Consider the following 15792-nt stretch of genomic DNA (forward strand, 5'->3'; position numbering starts at 1 on the left):
TTGTTTTCAGAGGGAAAATAGGAAACATCCAAGAATTTTAGTTCAAGAACGGCACATAAATATTAATAGTGGAATCTAAACAGAGGAGCAGCATCAGTGCTAGGATTAAATTATTTTAAGACTGGCTTTTTTCTCCAACAACATGCTTAGCAATCTTCAACATCACTAAGAAAACAGCCTTTACCCAAAAGAGTAAAGGGAATAAATTTTTTCTCTTTTTTTTTTTTTTTTTTTTTTTTTTTTTTTTTTTTTTTTTTTTTTTTTTTTTTTTTTTTTCAATTTCCTTGTTTTTTATATATCCAACTTTGACACAACTTTACCGTCTGGGCATCCTGCAGAGAAAAAAGAAAACTAAAAAACCCCACTGTACTTTCTGAGGTGATAGATTTAAGATACTTTCAAGTGCTGTCAGACACACCTTGCTGTCAGAAAAACTGGCTGGTACCTCACCTGGTGTGCCAGGGTCCTGAGAAAGTCTGGTGGAGTAGCATCAACAGTGTCTCAGTAACATTTTGTTCAGGATGGAGCAACAACTCCAAGCAGGCAACAGGGGCGCTAGCCGAGATGCTGCAGGCAAGCGCTGCACAGCCCGACTGCTCCGTGGGTGACGGTACAGCCCGACGAGTAAGGGGTTGCCAGCCTGTGTAGAGATAGAGGAGGTAGATTTAGTGAAATTATCTGCTGCTCTAGAACTCTGTTCCCCCATTTATGTACTTGGAAGCAATTCATAAGGCAGAATTGCTGTCTGTTTATTGAGTGAGGGAGTTGCAAAGAAAATAGCAGAATTTTAATAACAGATATTTTCAAATATTTAGACTCCAGTTGATTTATTAAAGAATCACTGTACCGATGCTCTAAGCTTCACCCCAACTTGCCTCTCACCTAATTTGTTAAATTTACATTTTGGCACTCTTTGGAGGTTGATTTCATGTGAAGAAGTACACAGAGAAATAATATACACAAAACAAGAAAAAAGCTCCAGAAAGGAAGTGATCACTTCAGGGTGATAAAATCGAGGCCAAGGACACTAGAAAAACCCTGTTTTCTTCCTGGTAGTTACTTTGTAGTTGTTCTGCTTTGTTTTAATGCCTTCTCATGAAAGCCGTAAGTAATACAATACAAACTAATGTAGCCAGGAAGAAAATGATAATTTGTTTGTGGCTTAAAGAATCTTTTTAGAAAAGAGTATGTGCAGACATACTTGACGTGTTCCAGAAGACAGATAAAAGAGCAAAAAAGTCTCGCCCCGCTTTTTTCTTTAAAAAAAAAAAGAAAAAAAAGAAAAAAAAATTCTGTTCTATTTCGATAGGTCTGTTAAGTCATGAGGTATCTGAGGCTCAGGTCTGTAGTACAGCTTGTATGAGAGACGCCTCCTGGAGATCCAGAGCAGTCAACCCGGGAATCCCTAATTCTCTTCAGTCACAAACTCCTCTGTAATCCTGGAAAATCCCCAGGATGCGCTGCCTCCTGTAATATACAGCCAAGGCTCACCTACATCCTATGCTGTTCCAGAAACATGATTATTTGTCACAGTAACATTTAAAACTTGTAAGAAACACAAGAAATTGTTGATAAGTGCCATCAGGATGCGGGGTGTTACTGGTGTATCCACCCCAGAGGGAGAGAGGCCGCCTGGAGAGCACCCAGGCTGCTCCAGAGGGGCAGCCTCAAGAGACCAGATTTACCAAGCAGGAGGCAGCTTTTGTGCATATCTCTTGGTGTTCACAAATAAAGCCTGGCTTTGGGGATGGTGTTTTATTGACAGACTCCCCCCATCCCAAGGTACTAAAGAAGGAAAGAAAAAGAACTGAAGAACGAGGCAAGCTCTCCCAGGAGGAAACACAAATGAGGACAAATTCCCTCTTTCCGTTTCAAAGGATTTTTCTTCAAGTTATTTGATATCATTTCAATCAAATGTAAGCAGAGATTTCAACACATTTCTTCTGAGAGTATTAGCCTCTCTAACAACTCTCTCGGTCTCTCTCTCCCCTCTGATTTCCTCAAACACACGATGTGCAGTCGTCGGCATGCTAAGTTAAGTGTTCCTCCCTTAGGTCATTATTTCCACTCTTTAATTGTTCTTTCAGCCTTCTGTAGTATTATTGTTATCCAGATTGTGTTGGTGCTGCTTTCCAAACACAGATGAGTAACAGTTCCTGCCCTTAAGAGTGTATATTCTTGAAATAAACCTTTCAAAATCTCCACCCAAGACAAAACACACCAATTACAGCTTTAACGGTCTTCAAAGGTTTTTCAAACTCTCTGAATTCCTGTTTCTGACATGAAGCCAAATTCACATCTTTTCTTAACGTAAAACTAAGTGGGGCCTTTTCCAAGAAACTGAGCTTGCATTACAAAACTGATCTTAAGGATCTGAACTTCCCCAGAAATAAAAATGTTGAGTTTTAGACCTTTGCCACGCCTCATTCCCGTAGGCACCATATACCTCAAAAATGACAAAGGGAACTCTGTGCCCCAGCCCAGGTTGGCTTACGAGCAGCACTTACATGGAACATGCGTGATGGGTACAACCAACAAGGGATTGCTGATGGAAACCTTCCTCCTATTACAGGCTGAGCTGTTAAAAGGTGGTTAGCAGACCTGTTGCACAGCTAAGTTAGAATGGAAAAGTGAAAAGGCAAGGCTTTACGAGAAGCCATGCAAAACCACAACAGAAATGCAAACAAAGTAATTCATTCCAGTCAGAGCAAAGAAAGAAGCTGAACATGACTCAGGGCAGTCAATTGACTTTATTACACAAAAGTTTCTTTCCATAGCCCATTCACAGAACATAGTTTATTTGGTTTCTGGTCACTCTCAACACACTGCAAAATGTAAATTCCACAAACTAATCAATCCAAGAGTGCGTTTTCTGCAAGAGCTAGGAAGGAGAAGCATTGCAAGGAGTCATTAAAAAAAAATTTAAAAAAAGAAAAAAAAATAAAAGCAGCCCAGGTAGAACTGCATGTAAGAGAACAATAATCTCCAAATTTAAAACTTAGTTAGTTTAGAATGTGTCTCATTCTGTATTTGCTGTTGAAGTTCTGAGAGATGTGCTTAGAGATATTGACACTGAAAAGCATCTCTCTTGAGCACACTGATCTTTGGCTATTAGATTATTGCCTGTAGGTTTGTGGCCACTGATTCTCCTGATTTGTTTTGCTACTGTGCAATTTCTTCTAAGCTACACTAGAAAAAAATGCCTACTCGAGTCATGGGAGAACATTTTCACAGCACTTGATGCGCAGAAAGTTTTACTGCTGAGCTTTCGGAGGCACTTAGCTCACCATGCAGATAGGCAGTCTATTGGGTCGCTGAACTGTAATAAAAGACATCATTAAGTGAGACATTTGATGGAGGTACTTGGCTCATTGGGTCAGTGGTTATAGTTATAAGGAACTCTGTGTGAAGCTAATAGATAAAAAAATGAGCTCTTTTGATTTCCAAGACCAGCCTCTCTTTTTAAAGAGGGATACATGGCAGTTTCTAGTAATACACATAATAACTTAAGACCTTTTCAGGAAGACCACACGCTACCACTGTCAGAGCTGCAACAATGCTTAGGTCATTGGCACATACAACCAGCACTGACATCAATAAATTTATGTTACAAAACTTGCCAGGACCCTCCCATCATGCTATTACAATGGAAGTGTTGAGAGTTTCACTGATTTTTAAGAATTTGCTCTCCAAATCCACTGCAACCTTGCAGTGGAGCCAGACAAATCCATTAAAACATACCATTTACACTATTTCTTTCCAAAAGCAAGACAATATCCCCTATAAGGTCACCAGAAGTTTGTGCTTCTCACTCTTCATCTAACCTTTGTCCTATCCATTCCCCACCTATCTGCACCACAAGCCCTCAAGCCTAGCTCAGGTCTAACTCAGTGGCCAACATCATCACTTTGGTTTGATTTTCAAGCTTCAAACTGAGAGGAATCTCAGTTTCAGAGGAACACTTGATACTATGATTCTATGATTTCAAATACACCCATACGAACTGGCTCAACCTGTGACTGGTGGCACGTAATTTAGTAAAGGGTAAAGCAACAAAGCATAGCTCTTACATCTCAATTCTTTTTTTTTTTTTTCTTCAAAATAGTGAATTTCAAACATTGAGAACAGTGCACTCACACTCCAGCCCTGGCTGATGCAGTACATAGTAAGTACATTAACAGTGAAGAGGCAACATGCAATGCCAAACCATTTCCATCAGTTCTTCTATCACCTTGCCTTAGAAGTGAATGTTTTTATGTTCAGAGAGGTTGAAATACAGCATGTCCACAAATGGGAGGTACTGCTCTCTAATAATACCACTGATATTATCAAATTTCATCCATTGTGCAGGAAGCTGTGTGTTTACCACTAGCATGACAAAGCCCTGACCTGGCTGAGTACCTAGCTACTACCACAACATGCATTTGAAAAAGTTTAATGCTTAACAAAGGCATAGCAAGCAAGAGATAGCACTGCTCTCATGCTTCTCTACTACTACCCATACAAAATGGTTCAGTTGCTTCGTTGCCTCTCAGTTTTTCAGGCTCTGCTACTTTCATTCTTACGCCACCTCCTGCCTTATTTTTAATCAGCAAAAACTAGATAATAACCACAAAACTAAAAATTTCTAAGAATTCATTTACCCATCTGCTCCAAATCTGGTGTCATGCCACTGAACTGTCATTAAAATAACCGCCTCTAATAACAGGTTATAAAAGATTCCCCAGTCAAAGACTACAGCTACTTGTATGAAATACACTGCTATAATGGAAGAATACAAGCATTGTTTCTTAAACAATTCATTTGCTACTTATGAAATATAAGTAGCAAATAAATAATGCAAATTTAAGGGTGGGAAGTCACCCAGGATATTTTAATCAGCACATTTCTGGCAAAAGGGGATTGTGGTTCTATTACTGATCTCATCCTGCTGTATCACCAAGCACAGCCCTTTCTTACACAGCCATCCCAAAACAAACAGGATCACTCAGTGGAAGCAAACTTTTATTATTATAGGATGGGTTAGGTCAGAAGGGACCTTTAAAGAAGGTCTAGGGCATCACTGAGGAGATGCCGAGTTCCCACGTTACGTAGGCTGCCAACATGGTCACAAAGGTAGTCACTTGATATCAGTTGACATTAAGTTCTGAAACAGAAATCACACACACGCAACAGCAGCCCCTCCCAAGCATGCAGGGGCTAGCCATCAACATGCAGGGACTAGCCATCAACATGCATTAGGTCTAGGAACTGCTCCTTGTCCCAGAATATGCCAAACTGTTGAATTACCTGTGACCTATCACAGCCACCACTGCCACAATACTTGAGTTGCCATCAAAGCCAACAAGACACACAGAAGCCATCGTGACAGAAGAAACCATCGGCAAAGGTTTGGGGTTTGCTTTTTTGTGTGGTTTTTCCTCTCACTTCTGTATCAGTAGCAGTGTGACAAACCTAGCAGGAAAAACCTCTCCTAGGACTTTTACCCAACAATATGCTCCTCCAGTATTGCACAGGTTAGCAGAAAACACCTATTGCTTCCCAAACCAAATACAAACAAGCCTGTCTTTCTGCTGTTAAGTAACCTAAATATAAATTCCTTTTCTGCCTAAGGGAGGAGGGCGTGAGGCCCTGGCCAGAGCACAGTCCTAGTTCTGAGGCTGGAGCAGACCGCTGGAATCCCAATTTCAAAAATATCAAAAGAGTGACAGGTGAAAAAAAATTAGAAGTATATCTTAAATATAACTTTCCCCATTATATTTTTTCCAGAGAAATTACTTCGCACAATCAACTTCCCAAGAATTTCTTCAAGCTCTCCATCTAGGTTTCGTAAATAAGACAAAAATGTTATGCAAAGCCAAGGTCATACCAGCACTATTAAAGGACAGCAACATGACTTTCCAATCTCAGCTTTCATGCTGCAAAGCACTGTTCTGTTGGCCTGAATAGGATGTAAACCTATATACACAGATCTGTTTTAACATCCCTGGTTGGTAATACCAGCTATAACTGCTTCTTATTATGAGAGATGCCTGGAATACCCACTAACATCACAATTTCTGGTAATTATAAGCAAGAGTGGTGACAGGATCAGGAGAATTTAACCATGGCGATAAATATTACAGAGATTATCAGAATAAGAAAAAAAAAAAAAAAAGACAAAAAGCAGTCTGCTAAGCACTGTGAATGCATTATAGCACAGTAGCTGGCAAGTTCATGCACCAGTGCTTTCCATGGGTTATGTCTGGGGTTGCTGCAGGTGCAATCTCAGTTGTGCACAATCGAAAACTGTCCAGTAGTAGGAATCTGCCATGTAGATTGGGTCAACATTTCTGCAGCAACTGTGCAGTAATCAGTGAAGACCTCCTGAAACTTCAGCACTTGGTGTGGTCTTAACTCTGGTTACTTGAGGTTGGGCTTCTTGAATGGCAAGAAGGAAGATGGGGGCCATTGAAGGAAGGATGTTTGAGCATCCTCCATCTCCTCCCCACCTACACTAACAATGTCAATGCCATCTAGTGGTCAAGATACTGTGATGGAAAAAAGTGGGTAAAGTTAACTAAATATTGCTTGGGATGAAATCTGAGAAATGCACTTTTTACACTGGATAGTAAATATTGCTTGGTGAAATCTGAGAAATATTGGGGTGAAATCTGAGAAATGCACTTTTTACACTGGATACTTTATGCCACTCATCATAAGGAACAAAAGAGCAATTTATACTGGAAAGGTTGTTTTTCAGTACCAGGAAATATTCCTGAACACCCCTCTCAATGGGTTCAGCAAAGAATGGTATTTTACATCTGCCTCTGCATCCTTCTGTTTCTAAATGTGGTGGAGGAAAAAATAGATCAATAATGGCCAAACCTTGCACCCAGCTCTATGAATGGCAAAAAAGAGATTAATTAGATTAAACACCAATTTTTAAATTTAGTAAATATGTACCATTTCAAGACGGGAGCATTGGTAAGCTGGATTTTCAACAAAACCCAGCAATAAATACAGTCCGCTCAAGGACATACACGCAGTCAATAACATCCATAACATCCTCTACATTACAGTGCATTTAAAGAAGGCAAGAAATAGAAAGTTCATAAGGATAAACATATACTTAAAGCCTTTCTATTAGAAAACAAGAAGATGAGTATTTAACATCATCATCATCAGTATTTAACATCATCGTCATCAGTATTAAACATGGCTTATAATACCTTTTCTTCAAGTTTGATATCCAGTTTATCATGAGAGGGTTTTTTCAGTTTGCTTCAGAATGCTTCTCCAAAGCTTGTCCAAAACTGGATATGTCTAGAAATGTGGTAGAAACAAAACTTGTTGAAAGCTGGACACTGCTTACCAGAACCTGCCCTAGTTTTCTTTCTGAAACCAGAAACAGCTGACATACACACCAAAAAAATAACAAATAAAAGCCAAGGCAAAAGAGCCTTTATGTCTGCATAAAACCTGTTCAACCTAATTTTCCCAGAAATATCGTAGCAAATTGCAAGGTGTAAGGCAAATTGCAAAGAGTACCTTGAAAAGAAATCATGTCACAACATTTCGGAAAAATGCTGAACTTGTTCATATATTAGAGCACAAATCACATTACTCTTTGAAAGGGAATGAAAACTTGCCACTGGTTCCAATAAAGGCTGTTTCTCCTCCCCTCCCCATATTTTCTGTACATTCAGGGCAGAGGTTTTGTGAGCACACAGCTCCGACTTCAGTTTTGGTCCCACCCAGCTCAACTTCCTCTTCAGAAGCCCCCAGTTTTCAGATCTTCCTAACTTGTTCTTGCACATGCAAGATTCTTCTAAGTTTCACTATAGTTTTATGTATAGAGACACACTTCATACACACAGATGCTTGTGTGCTAACCCAACCAGTTGGTAAAGTTTTGAGTAATGCATCACAAGAGCAGTGGCACCTTAACGACGTATTACATTAATACATCATCAAAGCTATGACACTCTTATGATATATTAGTTTAATACATCATAGCAGTGCCGTATCTTGGACAACATATTACTCCAAAACATAGCAACAGCCAGAAAGCTCTCAATATAAGTTTTGTGGGGTTTTACAACTTATTTACATTTTATGAGTTTGGGGGTTTGGGTTTTTTTTTTAATTTCTCAGAAATAACAGTGTTAATTAGGGAGAGAAGACTGTAGTTATCTACTGATAAATGTCGATATTCTTAAGAAACAATTTTATAATCCACCACCTAATACACCCTAGTTCACAGCATGAAGTGTTGTGCCGGGGTACACATAGTTGGGGAGGAGGGAAGTGCCAGTGTGTACCTGCTGTCTGCCCTGAGCCCCTGAGCACGGTGCTAGGGGAAGGGGAACTGATCATCCACACTGAGGTCACACCGAAATGCTGCACACAACCAGCTCCTCCTTAAAATGGCCAGCAAAGGATCCAGAAAATGAAGGGTTTCTTAAAAGACAACCTTCCTCAAAAAGGGAGATGGAATTTATTTAAGAAAAGATCCCTATGTCTAAACACTCTGCTCACGTTTGCAGTGACGTGCCAAAAACCCCACCAAAATAGTGAGATACATCCTCACCATATTACTCATGACCCCTGCACTACCCACCAGTCTCTCTCCTCTGCCGGCAATCTTTGGAGACCTTTAGTGAAATGAAAATTTAATCTTTTAGTTACTCATTCCATGACAGCAACATAGAACATAGACCATACTAGTGAGCTATAAATTAAATTACTAACAGAGATTATTTGCAGAAAGATGGGGGGGAAAAACTGTCTTAAAAAGAGAGGTCTTCTACTCTGTTTCGATTCCTTTAAGAAAAACTTTAACTGATCATCTGTAGTGCATATCTTTTCATGATATTATGAGACTTCAGTCAGTGCAGGCAGTAACACCAATTGCCCAGCAATACAGGCAATGTTTGTACAAATAAATCACTCTTTAATTTCTCTGATATAATAGAATTGAATTCCACTGTTCACACAGAATATGTAGGTCTCCTGGAGATGTTTTCTTGCATGATTGCCAAAACCATACCAAAAACAGTCTGACCAATGAGACTGTATGTCTACAAAGTAAATCAGGTTATGTATGCATGCATGTTTTGGGAAGGGATGTTTTGCAAAAGTTCAAAGGTCAAAACCAGAATACGCGCTGGAAAATAACAGAAGAGAAAGTACAAAAGTTAAAACAAAGTACCTGCAGCAAAATAAGGACAGGAAGGAGAAAACAAAATTATCATCTGGAAACAAACAGAAGAGGAAAAAAAAAAAACAGAAGAAAAAAAATCCTCACAAATAAAAATAAGCTGAAGGAAAATTAGAAGAAAGTGCCTTCCTCAAAAGTCTTTCAGAAAAACTAAACCTGATGATCCCTCTTTCAGATACAGTCTTACAAACTTTCAGGTATTTTGATATTTGCTTGCTTCTGTTTTGAGGGACTAACAAATCCTTTTCTCCTCCCTCTCCCCTAACAGACCTTGGGAGGCAGCGTAGCAGAAGCCCAGGAGCACTCATCTCAGGCTCAAAGAGTGGTGGGCAGAAGGGAAGCATAGGGGCTGAACAGGGACTATGGAGCCTAACATGCAAAGGTGAAAATTTAAAGGCTTAGTCCAAAATTATTTTTATGGCCACAATGTAAATCTTTCCTCCTATTATTTATTCATAAATTATTCATTAATTTCACTTAAAGCACTTCAAACACAATTATGCAGGTGCTTCAATTATTGCAGAAAACAATAGTAACACATACAAAGCCTTCAGCTGCATTCCCGTTCCTGAGCCCCACGCTTGCTGGGGTCCTCCTTTTCTGACACCGGAGAAGTTAGCTTAGACACAAGCTCTCTACATTCAGAGAGTTGCCCGTTTCCTAAGGGCACAGCTCTTCACAGACAGGAAACAAGAATACAATTTCAAAGCCCTTGGCTGAAGTTCCCATGAGCATCCCCAGGGCTTAGCTCAAAGCCCCCTCCTCAGGGACCTTCCCCCTGACCACTCAACACTGTGGCCTGTCCAAGGCAGCACGTTTCTCCCTGGAGAGAAGACATGGCCTATTTCTACATACGTGCTGCTCCGTGTAAACTCCAGGCTCTCTCTGCCCTCCTTCTCTGAGCGCCTGTAGCCTCTGTGGTTGAGAAGTGGCTACATTCGGCACACAGGTCACTGCCTCTCGACTTCTCTCTCTGGTCCTTCCCACTCCCTGTGTGGTGTGTGCTGATGGTGCTGGGATCTCTTGCAACCTCTCTGGGTGTCCTTTGTCCCTGCTCAGGGCAGTGGAAGTTACACTGGGCCACTAAGCATCTATGAAAATGGTAAGAGCCCCATGTTGCCAATGTTGGCAGTCCTCAACTCGGCAGCTCCTGGAGTGCTTCCACCTTCAGACAGTCCTGCAGAAGTCAGCACCACATGCTGGTGTTAGGGTCCACCTCCATAGGCAGGTGAGCAGACCTGAGACAACGCAAGGGGAGCAAGAAGTGCCGAGGAGGGAATGGGAAAGCAAGAGGGACAAGGCAGGGAAGGCAGAGAAGACAAAGGAGATAATGCAGAGGCCTCCAACAGAAATCGGTGCCTACAGTTCCCTGAGCACTGGGACTTAACTGCATCCCCAGTTCAGAGCTCATCCCTTGGATGAGACTGGCTGACGACAAAAACACTCAACCCCTATATCCATTTATACATAAATAAGCCAATTTTATGAATGCCAACTTGTTTTTTTCTGGTCTTATCTCTAAGATTCCCTACATTAATGTTTTCCAGTGGTCTAATGTAACCTGTAAGAGACACTGTTTTCCCCGCCTAACACATCAACTCTATTTCTGAAGGAAAACCACATTCTTATTGTTTGCGTGCAGGATAAAGTATGTCATTACTAAGTTACAGTTAAGTTACTCTCTATTAAATTACACTTGTACACATTCTAATAATTTACAGGCAAATGTGAGTCTGGATTCAATTTTTATTTCCCTTCATTTGAATACATTAATATTCTTCTATTTCTTTGGTACACAGCGTTCTATACTTTCCCACAGTGCTGAATCCTTCAGAAGCATAAAACATAAGTAGTCATAACATTACTGGAGGGGTGGATAAATGCTACTCATACACATTTGAAAATCACAAGTCTTTGCAGAGAAGGAAAAAAATAACACACATTAGCAGAGTGAGAGATTCATGAGAAAATGTAGCCAAGAATAAAAAAAAGGGTGCTCAATTTCCAAAAGGTGGGAAAGGCCTCATAAAAATAACTTTGCTTATATATAAAATCAACTGCCAGATAACAGACCCGGAAAAAAGAAGTTCATTGCTCTTTGGCTTTATACAATCCCTTTCCCCTGTAGGTCCCAAACATATTTCACCTAGGTGAATCCCCACTTTACAGATATAGGGAGAGGGAGGAATAAAACCTACCCAACCTGAGGGACTTTGGGGAAAGCTACAGAGTAAGTTTGGGAGTGCAGAACAGAAATAGAAAATAAATTATTTTCATCTCCTACCTTGTCCAGTAGCTTAGTCCTCAGTGTCCAACATGCACCACAGGGCTAGGTGATCCATAGGACCCTTCCAGCCACACCTGAGAGCAGAGCTGGAGCGAAGGCAAGGGGCATCAGCACAGACCTGCGCTGTCCACCCACCAGTGGACTCCACACCACTTTCATGGGTCCATCCCCAGCTCAGACGGTGCTTTTGTCTTGGTGAGATGCCTTGGCTTGCTGACATAGCAAAAGTATCACTCTCTCCATGCTGATCACTTTAGAAACCTGATAACCAGCTCCACAGAATCATAGAATCACAGAATGGCATGGGTTGGAAGGGACCTCGGGAGATCATCTAGTCCAACCCCCCTGCTAAAGCAGGTTCACCTAGAACATGTTACACAGGACTTCGTCCAGGCAGGCTTTGAATATCTCCAGAGAAGAAGGCTCCACAACCCCCCTGGGCAGCCTGTTCCAGTGCTCTGTCACCCTCAAAGTAAAGAAGTTCTTCCTCATATTCAGCTGAAACCTCTTATGCTTCAGTTCGTGTCCATTGCCCCTTGTCCTGTTGCTGGGCACCACTGCAAAGAGTCTGGCTCCATCCTCGTGGCATCCACCCTTAAGATATTTGTACGTACAGGTCCTAATCTTTACACAAATAAACCCTATCAGAATAAATACTAATGGAAACATCATCAAGAGACATCTGTATGAAGGAAACATAGAACAGATCAGATGCTGAAGCATTAACAAATTACACTGTCTTAGTAGCAACAGATATTATGCAAAGATCTAGAGCCTGACATATGTACGGGATAAATTAAAATTATGTGAAAATGTATTTTAATTATAAGATACTAATTATAAAATACCAGCGCCTAAGCCACTGCTGGACTGTCTTTCTGAAGGTACCAACAGGAAAGGTTATACAGAAAATAACCATTTCACTTGAAGAACTATAATTCAAAAAATAATTCTGCCCCTTAAAAAATATTGTACAATATACAGAACACACAAATTTAATAGGTGAACAGAAAGATTTCAATTCAGTTTTTTGAACAAAAGGTGACCTACAAAGAAGACCTAAATATTAACTGAAGCACAGAAATAAGTTCTGCACACCAAAGGTGAGAGCAGAAATAACCTCTGGAAAAGAGGGAATTTATAGCTCTCGCAGAATCCTCTTGCCAGTTTTGGGTTCATACTTGACTCTTCTAGTGCATCACTCTGGGATATAGCTGTTGGACTGAGACACTGCTTAAAGCAACTAGAGAATTGCCTTTATCTTCATCCATAGGACAGCAATGAAGAGGGTAACAGAGAGGAACCTTTAAAAACTGTGTGCCATACCAGAAAATGCACAATTCTTACTGGTGACCCTCTAGGACATTTCAGTACATTAAGGAATATTCAGGTGTCTTTGGTGTCAACAGCAAACACTGAACTAGCTAGAGAACTTTATTGGAGCTATAAAGAATGTTTTCCAGAGGGTTTTAGATTTATGCACTGAATTCTGCTCTCTCATGCTACCCAGTTAGCAAAGTAGCACAATCCTAACTTTTCAGTGTTAGATCCATATGAAAGTTGGTTTTCTTGGCTATCTTTAATATGATATTGCCCCTCACCACAAAATCTGTGCCCAAATTTATTAATGTTCCCAGTAAACTATATTTTTAATTCAAAAGAAAATTTTACAACTTTTCTCGAAGTCATCTATGTAGCACTCATGACACAAACCCACCAGCTAATGATAGGATGACTATTACCATATCTTATATCTAAAACATAATATGATAATACTAAGGATTAGATTAAACATGGCACCTTACTTGCATTAAATTCTATTCCTTGTGCATTTTGGGAGGAACATAACAGACACTTTCCTGAAAAGATGTACGGAACCACTATCACGTTACAGGCAAGACTGCATTTTAATGAAATCCTCATGTTAACTCATGGCACTGCTAGCCCAGAGCCCACCAAAGGCAGTGTAAGTTTTTAAAGGTGGGTAGTCATGATGCTTTGGGGTGGGTTTGGGTGTTTTTTTGCAAAGGAGATAATTGAGCTAAAAAGAGGCAAAGGGAATGAAGCAGTCCTGGGGTGCTTCAGTGGCAGGGTCAAGTACCAAACCGAGGATTTGAATCCTTGTGCTGCTCCCTCCATCTGAGCAGAGCTGCACCGATTTCTGGAGTTTCATGTGGAGGGCAAAAACAGCCAACACCCCCTCCAGGACTGGGAAGAGCCAAGTACTAAGCACAGGAGGAGAGAAGAATATGCCTTCTGCTGCTGAAAAGGGAAATCAGGACAGCCAGGCACAGACTTCGCAGGCACAGCTCCCATTGCCACTGGAGGTCCTCAGGACCGGCACCTACATAACGCCGTTGCAAGGGTCAATTCCACAGCCCCCAGAAGGGATCTGTGCCCACCCTAGAGGCAGCCCCTCTTGAGTGGGAACAGTCACCATACATATAATAAACATCCTGTACCTCTGCAGTCTGCAAGCTCAGGGAACAAAGTAGAGCCATAAAAAGGTTTCGCTGCTCATGAAAAATTCATGTCCTGAGGGGTGGCCTCTCAGACTGACCTGGCCAGCCTTCAGCCCGCGACTCTGGCCTGCAGCCACAATGTGCTGCACAAGGCTTCCCACATCAGTGGCCAGGGCTCCCAGACTGGCATGGGGCATGGGGACAGCCTCCGAGCTCTTGGAGATGCTACCAAGGCTTTCTGTAGAGGTGGTGTCTGTACTGTAAGCCCAGAGGGCACCTGTAACTGATTGACCACCAATTCTGCATTTTGCCCAGCCAATTTTTAAATGGCATCTAACTCATACTGTAACCAGCTCGGGGAACCTATTAGACAGTTGTGCCCCAGACTTGGTTAAAAACTGTAGTACAGCTGGAGCCTCACCTGATTTGAATGCATTCATGCAATGTTAGGCAACTATTTCAGGGGAAAATGGGCAAAAATGTTGGAACAATTTACCTTCATGTAAATCTGAGGCTTCCTTTTTCGGGGGAGTAGTTCAAGTATTTTTCTGCGATCTACTGCCTACTAAAGGAGTTGTTATGTGCAAATCACCTGTAAAAATTGGGCACACAAGGAAAACCAAAACAAAAACAAGGAGAGCCATGCAGTTATAAATCTCATCATCTGAAATACAAGGTTCAAAATGATTAACCAAAAAGTTTCAAGTCCTCGTTACCCACCATATAATTTGACATGTATTTAAATTCCTCTGGTGTTAGCTCTCCCCACTAAGTCTTCTTCAGATCACCACAGGAATTTATTGCAAATTTTGCAAAGCTTTTGACCTGTATCATCTTATTAAACTTTTATGAAAAATCAATGGAGTTCAATCACGTTATGAGCTGTTCTTCACACACGTGTCAGTGGCAAATGGAGAGCTCTATTTATCCCAAAGTCTAGAGTGAAGATGTCGAATTGGATACAAGTCTCTGATTGTACGTCCATGGTGCTAATGAACTTAAAGATTTAAGAAAATAAAAGATGTAAATTTTGGGGGACAATATGAGACTGAGAACTTGGAGTCAATGTTTTTGAAGGGAGGATGGGTTACATGTTCCATGAATGCAAATTAAGTAATTGCATCAAAAATGTTTCAGATAGACACCCTAAGGAGCCATATTTTGATTCAAGGGGAAATAGAAAACTTCATCACACAGTCATATCACCAGCATCAGCAGGAGAAAGAGAAAGGAAGATGGAAGCATACTTTCCCCTTTTCTTTTTACTAAGGTCATTTTTAACAGCACAAGCAAGGTAATGAGGAGTTGTTGGTGCCCTCATCTGGGCTGGTGCACTCAAAGGAAAGTGCTCCCCTGGCCTGCACTGCGGTTCTGCTTGGGAGCAGGAGCACAGGGTAGTCCAAGCACCTCAGGAAAGGCTTGACAGGCGAGTGAGAGAGACCTCACACATTGAGGGTATCAATGAGCACAAGTCCAGACAACCTGACATCACCTGCACCTGCCTCGTGAGTCCCGTAAACACCAGCACCTGTGGGGGTGCAAGAAAAATAAATTAATAAATAGACTGCCTCTCCGTATAAACTATCATACCTTGAATATGGACTCTGGGCTGCAAGGCTACTGTTGCTGGCTTACTGCTTTTTTACCCATTTTATGGGCACACAGACAGGACTAGTAGTTCAACACCGTGTTTCAATTGCAGACACTGAAATATCTAGAAGCCAAATTCTGCAGAAAGCCTCCTGGGGAGGTTTCAATACTTTAAGCTCCCGTATATTGAATAACCAATGCACAACACATTAAGCTTTAACAGAAAAGATACTGTCTCTTGGTTGTTCTAT

The sequence above is a fragment of the Egretta garzetta genome, unplaced genomic scaffold, assembly GCF_000687185.1.
Source record: "Egretta garzetta isolate BGI_Z169 unplaced genomic scaffold, ASM68718v1 scaffold163, whole genome shotgun sequence".
Lineage (NCBI taxonomy): Eukaryota > Metazoa > Chordata > Aves > Pelecaniformes > Ardeidae > Egretta > Egretta garzetta.